The 13,554-nt window shown below is 41.2% G+C and overlaps 1 protein-coding gene across 14 annotated transcripts in view; it reads left to right on the forward strand.

Moving 5' to 3' along the window:
* LOC147998712 (uncharacterized) overlaps window positions 1–13,554 on the forward strand; it is a 184,257-nt gene that overhangs the window by 79,459 nt on the left and 91,244 nt on the right. For 11 of the 14 annotated variants that reach the window (XR_015646031.1, XR_015646028.1, XR_015646023.1 and 8 more), the window contains 2 exons: window positions 368–543; window positions 2,607–2,821. The gene's annotated coding sequence lies outside the window, so the exon portion shown is untranslated. Of the gene's footprint in view, window positions 1–367; window positions 544–2,606; window positions 2,822–10,175; window positions 10,264–11,613; window positions 11,697–13,554 lie in introns of all 14 variants that reach the window. The other 3 variants (XR_015646029.1, XR_015646027.1, XR_015646026.1) reach the window with 2 other exon arrangements.

Here is a 13,554-nt window from a genome sequence, read left to right on the forward strand (position 1 = left end):
AGTGTAAATAGAAATTAATCCTTATAAAATATAGGATCAGTTGCTCATAAAACTCAATACAGTAGTATATGAAGCAGAATATTCTCATCACTGTCAATCTTCCCCTTGTAAACATAAGGATCTCCAACAGCTTAATGTGCAAGTCTCCGTTTCTGTCACTACTCAATCCTTTCTGTTTATAAAAAAATCAATCTAACAAATTGTTATTGATAAACACATATGTTGCCAAATTTTAGCAGGAAAGCAATTCTGTATTGAACATTTGTGTTTATAAAATTGTTTAAATGACTTTGTGTAAGTTCCTCATGGTATAATTCTCCAGTAAAGACAGTACATATATGTTTTCATTTATTTTTACTATTTTCAGTATTCCTGATGTTCTGGCCTCTGGGTCTCCATTGATAACGAAGAGACTGTCCTTCCAAAGTTAGTAGTATTAGAGCTATCTTCATACAGAGGATGAATGATGCCTACGAGAATCATTATGGGAAAATCTTACAAATCCAGTATTGAAAATTAATAAAGCTGACGAAAATATTCATGGTATGGAACAATTCACATAAGGGTTCAAGGCAATGTAAGGATTTCAAAACTTGGCAAAATCATAAAACCAAGGACTCCTTCATGAGTAATGGTGCTGGTTTGATTGGGATGTATTATCTGTGTTTCAATTTTAGCAGATGGATAAAATATATTGGGGCTAGAACAAGAGTTGTTCACAGTTAAAATATGTGCTGTGTAGGAAAAGAGAGAATTCTAGACATTTTAAATTATTTTCACAAGTGTTAAGCAGGTGGCCTAGGACTGTTGAAGAGGGATGACTAGTAAAGAGTACATTTTCACTTGGGCCAACAAAACACAGAAATTATGATGTGTTACGTGTTGATAATTTTCCAGTGATTGCATGTAAAATTCATTTCATACCATCTAGACCTAGCTAATGACAAGTGGCTGAAAGTCTAATTGGCTAATGAATATATTTTTTATCTCATTTTTGCAATGGATTCTAGATGAAGGCTTTTCTAGTACAGGTCCCAGAAAAGAAAAGTATTTGTTTCTAGCAACCCCTCAGAACCAGGAGGTGTGATTTGAGGTTAAAAGGTGCAGAGTTTAGTAGCATCTATGAATCACAAAAATCAGATCTTTCCAAGAACATGAAGTCAAAGGAGATATATGCTTATCAATCTCATGAATGCAGTATAAATAAATCCTACCTATTTCTCCAGTTGAAGATGCCATAGTTTCAGAAGATACATTTTTAACCATCTTGGTATTGATAAAATATGATGGATCATTAAACCATACAATGTCAATGATATGTAAACTCTTTAAATTCCATTTGTGTGTGTGTGTGTGTGTGTGTGCATGCACACATGCGCTCGCACATGTGTTAAATTTTAACTTTCATATGATTAAGACTACCATTTCATGTGTCTGTCAAAAAGCTAATTTAGTTTTCTATGCCGTGGTTTCCTTGGCATCATAAATGTGGATAATTTAAAATGCTGCCCAGCAATAGTAGTTATAATACCAAGTCTTGTGGAATCGTGACTGGGTGCCAGGCACGCTATAAATACTTTATACATATCTTATGATTTTTCTGTCCATAACAGTTTATCACACAATTATTGTTTTTAACATCTCTACATATGAGGAAACACAGAAGGGTTAAGTAGGTGTGGAGTGCTGAGCATGTGTCTGTCTGTTGATAAAGCTCAGACTAGTATACCCAAAGCTGTGGTGTCATTTTGCTCAAGACAGCCTGGGTGTATGCACCCCAGTTTTAGTTTGCCAAAACATGCCTTTTGGAAAATGGCAACATTCGCACTGGACTGCTTCATGGATCCTCTATGGGAATGAACTAGACAGGTCCTCTAATTGGAATATACTTCAAGATTTTAGAAAGCTGAAAAGAAAGGGGAAACATAATGTGGAATATATAACTATTATGATCTCCTGTTGAATTACACCCCCATGTACACAATGCACACATAAACACACACACACACACACAAAACACACAAACAAAACAGATTCAAAAAACACACACAAAACACACACATACTACACACACACACACACACACACACACACACATATACACACACACTCCAAATGGAGCAGCTTGACTCCATCTTCAGATTAAAAGCCACCTTATTACAGGATCAAATAAGTTCATCCACGTTTTCCTTAAAACTTGGGTTTGACCATGTCTTGACCTATTTTCTCAGTTTGACATGTTCCGTACCCTGTACCCTGACCTTCACATTGACATGATGTTCTGTCAAATGTTTTTAAAATGTCCTGTCAAATTCATATATAGCCAAAAAAAACAAAACAAAACAAAACAAACAAACAAACAAAAAAACCTCGAGAAGCTGCCTAGCCTTTCAGTGTGGGGGCTAACATAAACTCTATTAACTCCTGTCTTTGATATTGCTCTCTCAAACCCTGCTTTAGGGAGATAGCCCAAAAGACAGGGGGGAAAAAAAGCTTGATTAATTCAACTAAAAGATCTTTATTCTTGTTGGGTGGGATTATCAACTAGAGGCCCCTGCATGGTCAAGACGTCAACCCAAATTCTGAATCTGGAACTTTATCCCTAGACTCCAGAGCTAAAGCGCAGCCTTAAGGAGGTGCCTACCTTGAAAGAAAATATTCCATGGCTCTGAGGTGTGCTTTCGTTTTGGGAGTGTTGGAGTGGACGGCTGCACCAAAAGGAACTTGTAAGCACATATCTGAAGAGGTCTCCGCATCTCTGTGACATCTGGTACTATTTCTGGCGGAATCCTGTTTGCCGGGCAGAGTGGTGTCTGACAAGGTACGTGAACTCATGTCCAGGGCACTGGAAAGACATTGCACTGCCCTCCTGGGTTTTTGGTGCCTGGTTCTTGGTGCTCTACGTCTGATTCTGTGCTTTGCTTGTCTCCTGCCCATGAGCACTAACAAGAAGTCTCTCTGCCCACCTGGTACTTGGACACTGGGATTTGAGACGGTAAATCAGTCAAGCACGTTTAAATGTATGAATGAAGGTGGCCAATGCGTGTTTGGTCTCTTTGATTACATGAATAGTCTATGTTCTATGTTGACTTGTTCCATTTTTTTTCTGAATCTGTCCCTTGAACATTTTGTGTTCTGTATTTACTAGGTTTTTTGTTTTTGTTTTTTATTCTTTTTCTGTTTTATTTACTTATTTATTTATTTTGAAACCTGCTGCTGTTGGCCACCGGCCACAGACGCTACCTGCCTCAGCAGCTCAAAAACTTCCTTATCCCTTCCTGAGTTCACTGCTGGCTATTGGCTGGGATAAGTCACTGAATAATTGCCGCCATCAGACAGGAAGGTAGGCAGTGAAAAGTTCTCAAGGAGCACAGCACTGCAGGGGAAAAAGAGTGGCCCCAAATGGGCAGGATGAAGGGCAATCCCAGCATGGTGAGACTGACCAGTGCACTGATTTGGCTGTTTACCTGATTTAATAACCAGGGCTCAGAATTTCAGACTCTGAGCCTTCTCTGTGTCCAGGTTGCTTCCCTTGCTCACTGGGTTCAGTTTTTATGGATAATTTTTTATTATTAACTTGAGTATTTCTTATATACATTTCGAGTGTTATTCCCTTTCCCGGTTTCCGGGCAAACATCCCCCTCCCCCTCCCCTTCTTTATGGGTGTTCCCCTCCCCATCCTCCCCCCATTGCCGCCCTCCCCCCAACAGTCTAGTTCACTGGGGGTTCAGTCTTAGCAGGACCCAGGGCTTCCCCTTCCACTGGTGCTCTTACTAGGATATTCATTGCTACCTATGAGGTTGGAGCCCAGGGTCAGTTCATGTATAGTCTTTAGGTAGTGGCTTAGTCCCTGGAAGCTCTGGTTGCTTGGCATTGTTGTACATATGGGGTCTCCAGCCCCTTCAAGCTCTTCCAGTTCTTTCTTTGATTCCTTCAACGGGGGTCCTATTCTCAATTCAGTGGTTTGCTGCTGGCATACGCCTCTGTGTTTGCTGTATTCTGGCTGTGTCTCTCGGGAGAGATCTACATCCGGCTCCTGTCGGCCTGCACTTCTTTGCTTCATCCATCTTGTCTAATTGGATGGCTGTATATGCATGGGCCACATGTGGGGCAGGCTCTGAATGGGTGTTCCTTCTGTGTCTGTTTTAATCTTGGCCTCTCTATTCCCTGCCAAGGGTATTCTTGTTCCCCTTTTAAAGAAGGAGTGAAGCATTCACATTTTGATCATCCGTCTTGAGTTTCATTTGTTCTAGGTATCTAGGGTAATTCAAGCATTTGGGCTAATAGCCACTTATCAATGAGTGCATACCATGTATGTCTTTCTGTGATTGGGTTAGCTCACTCAGGATGATATTTTCCAGTTCCGACCATTTGCCTACGAATTTCATAAGGTCATTGTTTTTGATAGCTGAGTAATATTCCATTGTGTAGATGTACCACATTTTTTGTATCCATTCCTCTGTTGAAGGGCATCTGGGTTCTTTCCAGCTTCTGGCTATTATAAATAAGGCTGCGATGAACATAGTGGAGCACGTGTCTTTTTTATATGTTGGGGCATCTTTTGGGTATATGCCCAAGAGAGGTATAGCTGGATCCTCAGGCAGTTCAATGTCCAATTTTCTAGGATGCGGAGAAAGAGGAACACTCCTCCATTGTTGGTGGGATTGCAGACTGGTACAACCATTATGGATAATGTTAAAATATTGTTTTATGCTATTCTGCTTCATTAAAAAGCTGGTTCTGGACCTGAGTTAGAGCTTTTCCTTCTCTTAATCCAAGCATGTGTATTTAAATGTTTCTTGGCTGTCATAGGACAGGTGATACGCCTGATTTTGTGACACAACAAAAACAAAAAAACACAAACCAGACAGGAAAACAAAACAGCCCCTCCTCTCAAAGTGGGAAAGAACTCTGAAAGAGTATAATAAATTATAATCACTGAATATATAAATAAATATAATTAAATATGTAAATCAAAGCCTTTGACTTTTATTCCTCAATTGAGGTAACGTATAAGAAGTTTGTTTTTGTTGCTGTTGTTTTCTACTATGGTCAATAGCTATTTGTTTTTAAAGCAAACTAAATAACAGGTATTTTGGATGTCAACTTCATCTCAAATGTCACCTTCTAAGCCAACTGTTTATCCTTATGTGTCCTCAAATTAATTGAGTCTGCATTACCTAACCAAGGATGCTGTCATTTGATCTCTGCAAAAGTTCTAATAATTTTGATTGTTTTACTTTACACTTGAAATGGCAGACTAAACGGGAAAAAATCCATTTAAAAATGCCAAGATAACATTGCTGCTAAAAACAAAAGCAAATAAGAGAAGAGATTTAAAAAAAACAAAACAAAACAATCCTTTGGAGAAAATCAGCCCAAGCTACCTCCTGGTTTGGGACTGCTTGCCTCTCTGGCCAGATTCGATAACAATCTGACAGTTACTAGCAGAAGCAGGGACCATCATCCCTAGTTGGGTCTTCTAATTAAAATATAATACAGAAGGACCAGCAGAGGTTTAATGTCATGAGAGGAGGTCTGGCTAGGGTTTTGCGCAGACAAAGGTGACAAAAATTTAGTTTAGATTAGAAAAAATAAAATAAAAATAATCTAATGAATTAGTGCTATAATTGTAAGCGCAATTTTCTTTTTGGCAAATCACCCAGGCCCAACTGAAGTCTGCCATCTTGCCTCTAAAGCTTCTTCCTCTGCCCCATGGATTACTTCCTCTTTATATGTTTATATAACAAACAAAAACAGAAACAAAACAAAAACAAACCCTTTTGCTGCCAGACAATGCCAGAATGGTACACGAAATGATGTCTAGATAGCCTTGGATATTTACAAACATTGTGATTTTTATCAACTGAAGAGCCAGAGAATATCTTAAAAGGCCTTTGTAGAAGCCGCTTCAAAACTAAGGCTCTAGAGGAAAATGGCTAAAACAAGCTCCAAGGCAGCACAGCAGGAAGAGGTTAATAAAGAACCAAAATACTAAGAAACTGAAAAGAAAATGATGTTTAAAATAAAGCTGGCCCAGTAGGGAACTCTAAAGATGGCATTTAAAAGTCTGTTGTGCCTTAAAATAAAGACAATCGCTTCGGTAATGTGCGCAAGCCTGCTTGCTGGCTCTATGGAGCTCTGTGGCCCAAATACTTAGGTGCAAGTACTTATTAGCAGCAAACCATTCAAAAGCTAAGGACTGCCTCATACTGCTGGGTGGAGGTGGGGATCAATGGCTTCTGTGTTTCCCGGTAAATTCTTCTACTGGACCTACAGCATGCTCAGTCTAAAACTCCCGCTATGAGTTCTACATTTCTAAGAGCTAATGTGAAAATAAGATGCTAATCAATTTAGAACTAGGTTTGAACATGATCTTGTAAGAGCTACTCACTTACTCTAAACTGTTGAAAATGATTAAAACATGCAAGTTAATAAATGATCAAATTCTTTAATATGGTCAGAATTGTCGTCATACTGGGTGTAAACGTAATTTATTTCAGGAACCAGTTATGTATGTTGGTATTCTGTCTAAGCTCCACCCTCACAGCTACCTGGGAACAGCCAGGTATGCTCCGCCCCACAGTTGCCTGGCAACAGCCAGCTGTGCCTGACTATAAAAGGGGCTGCTTGCCCCCCTCCTCTCTCTCTTGTCCTTTGTTCTCTTTTCTTCTCTGCTCTTAGCCCCTTCCCTAATCCTTCTCTCTTTCCCCCACTTCCCTCCATGTGCTCACGGCTGGCCTTTCCTTTCTTCTACTCTTCTCTCATTAAACCTGTCCATGTCAGCTTGGTGTGTTCTGTCCGAGCACGGGCTGAGATTTTAAATCCTAACATTTGTGGCCTCACCTGAGGACATAAAAATCGATCCACTTATGCACTTATGTCTGGACCCGCTATTCATTAGATATTGGTTCAAAATGGCCGCATAACAGCACGCTAAATTCCTCAGTTTTACGGGCTCTTCACAATTACTGCCAGCAGTCTAGTACATGGAAACAGATTCTTTATGTCCAAGCATTCATATATCTTTGCTCTCACCCCTCTCTGTGTTCCTCTTGTAGCCCCACCCAACTCCTCTCAGCTATGAAGCAGGCACCAGATGACAGAACAACTCTTGACTTAGCTAACGAACTGCTTCCTCTTCGCTGAAGGCCTGCTTCCACACTACCAAAACCCAGGCTATCTCCTCAGTTTCTCCTTCTCACCAGGTTACCCCAGAGCCTCCTCGATCGAACTCTCCAGACCCTTCCCCTCCTGTGCCAGCTGCAGGACTCACTGGCACCTACTTTTACCCCTTTTATCACCCATTTCAAGACCATAGCCAACCCCCCAAGCCCCTCATTGCCAGAGACTCCTGACCCAGCACTGGTCCTTCCGTTGACAGAGGTGGCCAGGGTACATGAGCCGGTCAGGGTACATGTGCCTTTTGCGCTGAATGAACTTTCTCAAATAGAAAGCAGACCAGGTTCCTATACCGTCTTTATTAAAGAGTTCCAGTATATTACCCAATCTTATAGCTTGACTTTCCATGATGTACACATGATCCTTACTAATAATTTACTTCCAGAGGAATGCCTGTGAGTTTGGGAGCAGGCGAAAATACATGCAGATGAGATACATCAAACAGATAGAACACACCCTATTGGATCTGAGGCAGTACCTGACCGAGATCCCTGATGAAATTATAATTCCACAGGTGGTATCCTAGCCAAAGATATGTTTATAACCTGTCTCCTGGCCGGTCTCTGCAGGGTAGCCTTAAAACCAGTGAATTTTGAAAAAGTACATCTAGGAAAAACAGGAAAACCCATCCCAATTTTTAGATCGCCTTACAAAGGCTTTACTACAATACACTAATCTGGACCCTGAAAATCCAATAGGTAAACAACTTCTGATGACCTGTTTCTTTTCCCAGAGCTACCCCAACCTAAAAGACAACTTAAAAAGCTAGAGAGAAGGCTCCTGACTCCACCGGCAGAAGTTTTAGCGCTAGCCTTTAAAGTACCAGAGAAGTGATAAGAAGGCTCGCAGACTAAAATACTGTATGCTGGCAAAGGCTCTCCAACCAGCCTCAGCCACTGCCTGGAACCCCTGGCCTTCTGAAGTTAAGGGACCACCAGGCTCCTGCTACAAACATGGTTGACAAAGTCATAGGATAAGGGCTTTCCCTAAACCCTGCAAACCAAGGGGGCCATGTCCTAGATGCCATCAAAAGGGACTTAGGGCTGTCGATTTCTCTCATGTTGCACAGGACAGGGGAGCATCATGTCCAGATAACCCTCCAGCAGATCTAGACTTGGCTATGGATGAATGAAGGGGCTGAATTCTCTGGACCTAACCACTGTCACCACCAGCCCAGCCCTGAGTAACCATCATGGCTTGTGCTCAGCCCATCTCCTTCCTCCTGGACACTGGAGTCACTTACCCAGTCCTAACGGAGTTTTGGGGGACCCGCATCTCTCTCCCGTTTCCCTCCTTAGTTACATTTTTAGGGGTGTACCTCTCACCCATTCCTTTTTGGTAGTGCCAACATGCCTGGTCCCATTATTGGGTAGGGACCTTCTAGCTAAGTTGGGAGCCTCTATTTTGCTCCACCCATTTGCCCAAACTCAAAGCTCGCCTGTAGCCCTTCTGCTTCTAACCAGCCACCCTACTAACACAGACATGTTGCTTCCTTTATCAGCTTCTCAGGTAGACCCCCTGGGAGGGTCTGGGAGGTCCACAACCCCTCTGTTGCTAAACAAATACTCTTTCCAAACAGGATCTGGAAACTGCTTTCTCTATCTGTCTCTTTGTCATGGCAAACCGTTTTAAGACATCCAGGACACGTTCTGTAGGGCAAATTCTTCCTTCTACTCCACAAAAAGCTTATCTTAAAGAATATCCATGTTGTTAACTCGTGTTGTTATCTCTTTTGTAGACTTATAAGCTACAGGAAACCCCACTCAGACCTACCTCTCAGGGACCAAATAGACTCCACCCAGATAAGTACATCTGCCTAAAGTTCCCACTTACTACCTATTCCAAAGGGTGGGATTCCTCTGGGTTTCAAATGTACATCTAAGGAAAAAAATTCTTTTCTCCCAAATGCACTTAATCTTATTCTCTACCTATAATAAATATATATGTGTGTGCCAGCATCCTGTCAAGTCCAGGTGCTTACTACACCCAGGACAGCTCCAGAGAAGCCACCTCCAGATGTCCCAATCTCCTCTCACAGATACAGATGCTTTTATTAGACCTGTTCCTTCTGACCTGTCCTCAGATGGTTCCACATCTGATGGACAACAAGGAAACAGTCAGCTCTAAGACTGGACAAACATCCCATACCTATTTTTCTAGGTTTCCTAGACACATGTCACTCCAAAGCAATCAGGAAGTAGTCAGAGATCACAACAACCCTATTCCTGTTCCATCATCGCCTTTTTAACTTTTCTTTTTAAATTAAACCAAAATGGGGGAATGTTGGTATTCTCTCTAAGCTCCACCCCCATAGCTACCTGGGAACAGTCAGGTATGCCCCACCCCACAGTTGCCTGGCAACAGCCAGCTGTGCCTGACACTGTAAAGGGGGCTGCTTGCCCCTCCTCTCTCTCTCTTGCCCGTTGTTCTCTCTTCTTTTCTGCTCTTCCCCTCTTCCCTGACCCTTCTCTCTATCTCCCCTCCTTCCCTCTACGTGCTCATGGCCAGCCTTTCCTCTCCTCTCCTCTTCTCTCATTAAACCTCTCCACATGGAACCATGTTGACTTGGTGTGTTCTGTGTGGGCGTGGGTGGAGATTTAAATCGTAACAATATATATGTACCTAAATTAAATAACTAAAAACAAGTAAAGTTTATTTAAAATCAGCTATGCTTACTAGGTGGACCTTAAAACGTTTCAGTGATCTGATGAATATGATGTTTAAAATGTTTAATGATAAAAGCTTCCTATGGTAGACAGAAATTCCAGATCCTAGAGGTGACCCCCAAGGTCAAAAAGGACAAATGGGGGCTGTCCTGGATTGTGGCAAGTTAATCACTGTGCAAACTGCCCATACCTTGCCTTCTGCCAAGACCCTGCACTAATTATGCATCCTGTTGGGTTGACTTGCCCTACTCTGCCTAAGTCAGGTAGGACAGTTTTCCCAAGGTCCTCCTCCACGGAAGAATCTCTTTGATTTTCTGGATCTGGCAGGACAAGGCCAGCACTGTGGTGTGTGACAGCTGAAGACTGACCTCTGCCCCAAGTGAAACTCCCATGGAAGCCTAGGGCAACCATCCAGGTAACAGCGAGTCTTTGTCACTTTAATTGATACTAGATGTTGCGTGTAATTTTAAAAATGCACGATGCTCTAGCTAGGCTCTGGGACTAGCAGCAGCTTGCCCACCAGTGTCTAGTCAGCCTCTAGGGATAGAGAACAGCCCCCAACTGTATTCCTGAGAGCCCTGCCTATTCCTCCTTGCCCAGTGCCAGCAACGGTCATCTTAGCCAGCTACTATGGCTGACTTGTTAAGTCACCCAACAACTGGTCCTCCTTACCTGGAGCTAACGCCAGCATTCCACATGACAACCCTGACATTGTGCCCTTTCTTCTACCCACCTGAGTCATCATAGATGGAAAGCACCAGATAGCCTTAATATTTTAAAATCAGCCAGATGACACAACCTCTGGGAGTGGAATCTATTGTCCTAAACTCATCACTATCATATGTTACAACTCATCCGATGGCAGGGGCTGCCACCAGTTCGAATAGCCCCCAGGCCTACATGGTGTCTATCTTCCCTGCCCCACAGCCTGGCCAAAAAGACTTTTTCTCAATCTCGTCTCCTCCTGGGACCCAGAAAGCCAGCAATCAGCTTCTGTCATCTTTATTTACCCAATCGAACAATTAGGGAATCTCCCCCTACACACAGAACATTTGGATGATACTTCTTGCTATAATTTATCCTTCTCAGATTTCTGATAGTGTTGATAGCTTTATTCATTTAACAACTTCCCAGTGAGTACATTACACATATCAGGCCTTACTTTGCTTGGTCACCTGATGGAAATGGCAAACTGGCAGACAGATTTGCCTTACTCACAGGTTTCATATTAAAAGATAAACCATTTTCAGATGTAACTTTTACTATTTAAAGAAATTTTCAAAAAAAAAAAACAAAAGAAAAAGAAATTTTCTTTGTACAGACTGCTTTTAGTAATCAACCACTTACATGTCTCTATTGGCAAATAATTGGATAGAAAATTTTGCTTATATAAATTATAAAAATGCAAAGTATTTTAAATTATGAACATCCAAGGATACAAAAGCCTCCATGAATGATCAGGTTTAAGGCAATGATCTAAGATATATAAATATAAGTTAGCCTATATTGTTATTATATGAGGATATCAGAGGTTCTGGGTTTCAACGTTGATCAAGGAGGCTCTGATAAGCTGTTAGAGCACTAACTACTTTTGTCAGTCACAAGCTTGAGATTTTAAATTTCCTTAGGCTGTCTTCTAAATATAGACTTAAAGATGCTGCTCATTGTGTTATAATCATGTGTCAAATCTATAACCAGCCATGTAGGAAAAAGAAAGAAAGTTCGTGTTTTTCCCCCAAAGCCTTGACTTCCCTGTGATTTACAGGCACAAACCTACTCCAGCTGTTTAGAAACACCTCATAGCTGCTTTTTCTCCAATGCGGATTTCAGTCCGGATCACAAACAACGGTAATGCTAATATATCTAAAGCTTTTGTCTTTTTATTTTCTAAATTAAGGACTAAAAATATTCATGTAAGCTTCAAGGAATCAAGGAAATCACAAAAATTAGATCTACCTCTCAGGTCAAAGGGACTCCATCTAAATACTCCTTCCTGTCAATCAACAGCCTAAGTCCCCACCTCCTCCCATTCCTGAGGGTAGGTTTGACCATGTCTAATTTTCTGGAATTTGAAATGGCTCACACTCTATATCCTAACCTCCACCCTGATACTAAGATGTTCTGAACAAACAAACAAACAAACAAAACAACAACAAAAAAACCACCACTGACCCAAATCCAATACGGCTCCCTACACACCACCTACAAACCCTTGAAAAGTCGCTTGCCTTGTAGTTTTGGGTCTAATGTAAACCTCATCTTCTCTTACATGCTATGATGTTTTCTCAAACCCGACTTTAAGGAAAATAGCTTTGTCTGACTGAAAATAAAGTTTGAGTAATTTGAGTAAAAGAATTTGGGTAATGGTCTTTACTCTCATTCTGTAGGACTGACAGCTCCTCCTATCCATTCCCTGTGGTTACGTAACAGAGCTCATGAGTACTGGTGAGAGAACTTGTAAATTACTGATATTTAAAGTTTCCAGAATTCATAATCAGATGAGGCAGGAGGAAGATTGATCACACTGCCCTCTAAGAGTGACTAGTAATTTATCACTTAGAAGTCTGAGTTTTCTCCTCAGGATTACCCACAGTTCTCACATCAATTCCTCACGATCACGTCTTGGAGCAGGTTAACTGGTTTAATTTGATCACTGACAGAATGGAACCAGAGAGAGGAAAAGTGACTCACTTAAGGTCATGTCAAGGTAACCTCTGTTCCCGTCAGCAAGGCTTCCGCATAATCATGGTGCTCACATACAAAATACTGTCTGATGTGAATGGAGTTCGGCTTTTAGGGATGGAGCTGAAATCTTGAAAAGTTATAAATGGAAGCCTTAAAAAAATTCCTGTAATAAGAAGGAAATATAATGAGTTCAGTTGTAGTGTCTTAAACTGAAGTCTTCATAATCTAAGTAATTCATTTCTTCCTTCCTTCCTCCCTCCCTCCCTTCTTTCTCTCTCTCTTTCTTTCTTTCTTTCTTTCTTTCTTTCTTTCTTTCTTTCTTTCTTTCTTTCTTTCTTTCTTTCTTTCTTTCTTTCTTTCTTTTGCCAAAGCCAAAGTGGAATTTATTGAGGCATAAAGTTAGTCATTGCTTTGTTCAATCTGAGACTTTGTCAATGTGGTTTATTTTTCTTTTCTTTTTTGAATTGAATATTTTATTTATTTACATCTCAAATGTTACCCTCTTTCCTGGTTTTCCCTCTGGAAACCCCCTATCCCATCCTCCCTCCCCTTGCTCCTATGATGGTACCCATCCACCCACCCACTCCCGCCTTCCTTTCAAAACCACGCAAGGAACTTTCCACATCAAATGAAAATCCAGCCAAGGACTTCCTGAGAGGAAAAGAGCAGAAAGTGAGGCTCTGGGTTTCAGTGGCCACAGGGAACTTTGGTCTTCATAAGAAGGACTAACAGCTCTCTTTCTTCCTTTCCTGAATAGTCCATATGAAACCCATCGCTCTCTCTCTCTCTTCCTGTGTAGCTTTGCTATTATGACTTGGTAATGGTGATGCAATTTTGACAAAGAAATGAGGGGATTTTTTTGTTTTGTTTTGTATTTTGTTTGTTTTTAGAGTAGAGCTCCCTTTGAGCCATTATTAAACTTTCTACACTCAGTTCCAATAGTTAAGTCTTTTTAAGTGCCTTGGATATCCCAGGTCTCTGTGCGCTTGAGTATACAGAGTATACAGTACGTGATGAATGG

This window comes from Rattus norvegicus, chromosome 20 (genome assembly GCF_021556685.1).
Source record: "Rattus norvegicus strain SHRSP/BbbUtx chromosome 20, alternate assembly SHRSP_T2T, whole genome shotgun sequence".
Lineage (NCBI taxonomy): Eukaryota > Metazoa > Chordata > Mammalia > Rodentia > Muridae > Rattus > Rattus norvegicus.